Source organism: Alligator sinensis, unplaced genomic scaffold (assembly GCF_000455745.1).
Source record: "Alligator sinensis unplaced genomic scaffold, ASM45574v1 scaffold489_1, whole genome shotgun sequence".
Taxonomy (NCBI): Eukaryota; Metazoa; Chordata; order Crocodylia; family Alligatoridae; genus Alligator; species Alligator sinensis.
Window position 1 is genome coordinate 2,312,050 of NW_005841901.1, and position 3,904 is coordinate 2,315,953.

A 3,904-nucleotide genomic window follows, 5' to 3' on the forward strand; every position below is an offset into this window, starting at 1 on the left:
GGGATGTGCAGGCAGGCTGGGGGGCCGCATCTCCTCCTCGCCCAGGGGCTGGGGTGGGCCGGGCTGCGCCGCTAGGGCATGTCAGGGCCGGGGAGGGGCAGCAGCGCGGGCAGGCTGGGGAGCCATGTCTCCTCGCCCGGGGGTGCAGGGAATACAAGGGTCCGGGCTATGCACGGAAAATTTTGCGAAAATGCAATTTTCCGCAGGTTATGCATGGGTGTGGGTTATATCTGGGTGCGGGCTATATGCATTATTGGGCCGGGCTGCGCCGCTAGGGCATGTCAGGGCCGGGGAGGGGCAGCAGCGCGGGCAGGCTGGGGAGCCATGTCTCCTCGCCCGGGGGTGCAGGGAATACAAGGGTCCGGGCTATGCACGGAAAATTTTGCGAAAATGCAATTTTCCGCAGGTTATGCATGGGTGTGGGTTATATCTGGGTGCGGGCTATATGCATTATATCATTAAGCAGATTGGCTTTTTCCTGGGTGTTGGTAGTCAGCTGCCCCAAATGGTTTAGCAGGGGTCCAATGTTGCCCTTGTTTTTCTTTCGACTCCCCACATGTCTGAAGAACTTTTTATTCTCCGTGATTTGTGTCACCAGTTGGAGTTCAGTTGCAGCCCTGGCTTTCCTAGTTCACTCCCTGCAGGTGTGGACCAGTGCAGAATACTCCTCCTTAGTGGTGTTTCAACTTACTTTCTATAGTTTATCTATAGAAACTAGTGGGACAAACTAAGTTATGTGTACAAAACTTCATATTCTAGTTAGTATATTTAGGTTTATACAAAAAGTCCCAGTGTGTATTACATAGCTTTGTATTATATAGCAATATAATGTAAGCATTATTTAACTCTTGAGTTTGCAGTAACACTTGTTTCCTTCTAGCTTGCGGGAACAACAGAATCCATCAGCCCTTTCAGTGGATTGCCTCCAAGCCCTTTCGATCTGAGACCCTATCACTCCCTTTATCAGTGGAAGTTGAAAGCAATGTAGGAAGTTGTCTTATCCAAGAACTGAGATAAATGAAAACGTAGCTGTTAAGAAAAACAGGCAAATCAATCAGTGTTTATTGGAAAGCAGAAGAGCTCAAGGGAACATTAGAGAGCATTACTGCAGTTTCATGGGTTAGTACCCAGTTACTTCAAAGTGAGAAGGGGTCTGCCTACATGTACAAGTCCAATCAGTTCTGAGCAGTCTAACAGCAGATGAACAACCTAGCCATCTCTTTCACCTGGCCAGTATATTATTGGAAAAATGTTCATTTTATCTTGTTCTGAAAGCTGTAATTCCCTGGGAACTGGGTATCATATGCAAAGAGATTTGGAGTTATTCTAAGGAAATTAACCCTAAAATAAGGGTCTGGGCTTCTGCAGGCCTTTAACTGAAGAATTCTAACATGTAGGCCCATGACAAGAGAACGCAGCACATTCACAGAAATGAAGATTCTGTATTATAAATAAAACTTGTAGTTTTATATGACGACAACGTATGCTATCCATTCTTGGCCAGTCGCCTGAAATAGTTGCCCTTGGGTAAGTAGTGGATGAAACCAAGGCTATCTGGGTGTAATACTTTCTGAAAAAAATGAATGGTGCTCTAGGGGTGTACCATCCACACAACCCAGGGCTCTACAGATTTAAAACCTTTTCTGTTAGATGCTGGCTCCCTCAGCTTACATAATGACAAAGGGGTTCCCCAACACTCCCAGTTTATGTTTATATTTCATATTTAATCTAGTTAAAAAAAAAACAGAGAGCTAAATACCCTTCAGGAGGCACAAAATGTGTTTAGTTTAAAGATGAATCCTTGATTCACTGTACAACCCCTACCTACAGGAGCATAAATTTGCTCTTCCCATGAAAAGTAGGTGGAGGCTATTGTGGTAGTTGTCTTTTAACTGCACAGTGTATGTTTATATCAAGTTAGCTATTTTGATGAAGATCCTGAGAGAGATAAGGCAGAAATATCTTGTAGTTAGACAAGGTTAATTCTATATCCCCAATCTGGCATTCACCTTGGCTGCACTACATTGAAATAAAAATACAAGGATGTTCCTACTTTAGAATCATAGAAAATGAGGGTTGGAAGGGACCTCAGAAGGTCATTTAGTCCAACCTGCTGCTCAAAGCAGGACCATCCCCAACTACATCATCCCAGCCAAGGCTTTGTCTAGTTGGGTCTCTAAAACCTCCAAGGATGGAGAGAGATTCCACCACCCCTCCAGGTAACCTGTTCCAGTGTTTTACTACTCTCCTAGTGAGAGCTTTTCCTAATCTCTAACCTAAACTGCCCTTGCTGCAACTTGAGACCACTGCTCCTTGTTCTGTCATCTTCCACCACTGCGAACAGTCCTGCTCCATCCTCCTTGGCACCACCCTTCAAGGTAATTGAAGGCTGCTATTAAATCCACTGTTTTCTTTTCTCCAGACTAAATAAAGCTCAGTTCCCTCAGTCTGTCTTCATAAGTCATGTGCCCCAGTCCCCTCACCATTTTCACTGCCCTTTGCTGGACACTACAATTTGTCCACCTCGTTTCTGTAATGGGGGGCCCAAAACTGGACACAGTACTCCAGATGAGGTCTCACTAGTACCGAATAGAGGGGTAGAATAACTTCCCTCAATCTGCTAACAATGCTCCTACTAACACAGCCCAGTATGCCTCTAGCCTTCTTGGCAACAAGGGCACACTGCTAGCTCATATTCAGCTTATTGTCCACTGTAACCCCCAGGTCCTTTTCTGCAAAGCTGCTGCTTAGCCTGTCAGCTTCCAGCCTGTAGCAGTGCATGGGACTGTTCCAGCCTAAGTGCAGAACTTTGCACTTGTCAGAAACCTCACAAATTGAACCTCATGACATTTCTTTTCATAGTTGTTTGGGGCTGGAAGGGACCTTACAGATCATCAGGGCCAGCCCCCCTGCACTTGGACAGGAAAGACTGCTGGAATCAGATGACCCCAGCAAGATGGCCATCAACACGCTTTTGGTCCAATCTTTCCATTAATCTGGGTCTCTCTCAATCCTAGCCCTTCTCTCTGCTATATCTAGTACTCTTCCCAGCTTGGTATCACCTGCAAACTTGTTGAGGGTGCACTCTCATCTTCCAGGTCATTGATGAAAATATTAAACAAAACTGGCCCCAGGACTGACCCCTGGGGCACTCCACTTGATACTGGCTGCCAACTAGGCATTGACCCATTGACTACTAAACTCTTGAGCCTGATGATCCAGCCAGTTTTCTATTCACCTTACAGTCCATTCATCCAACCTGGATTTCCTTAGCTTGCTTGAGAGCATGCTGTGGGAGACCGTATCAAAAGCCTTGCTAAAGTCAAGGTATATCATGTCCACTGGTCTCCCTGCATCCACAGAGCCAGGTCATCTCATCATAGAAGGCAATCACGTTGGTCTTGCTGACTCAATGACTTGCCCTTGGTGAATCCATGCAGACTGTTCCAAATCACCTTCTTCTCCTTCAAATGCTTGGAAATGGATTCTTCCAGGACCTGCTCCATGATTTTTCTAGGGACTCAGGTGAGGCTGACCAGTCTGTAACCCCCTGCTCTCCTTCTTCCCTTTCTTAAAGATGGGCACTATATTTACCCTTTTCCAATCATTCAGTGCCTCTCAATTGCCATGAATTTTCAATGGTGACAACCAGCACTCTACAATCACATTGACCAACTCCCTCAGCACCTGTAGTTGCATTACATCTGGCCGCATGCATTTGTACACATCCAGCTTTTCTAAATAGCTATTCTTTCACCACTGTTAGCTGCTCACCGTTTCCCCAAACTGTGCTTCCTGGTATTGTACTCTGGGATCTGACCTTGCCTGTGAAGACTGAGGTGACAAAGACATTGAGTACTTCAGCCTCTTCTGCATCATGTCACTAAGCTGCCTCCCCTATTTA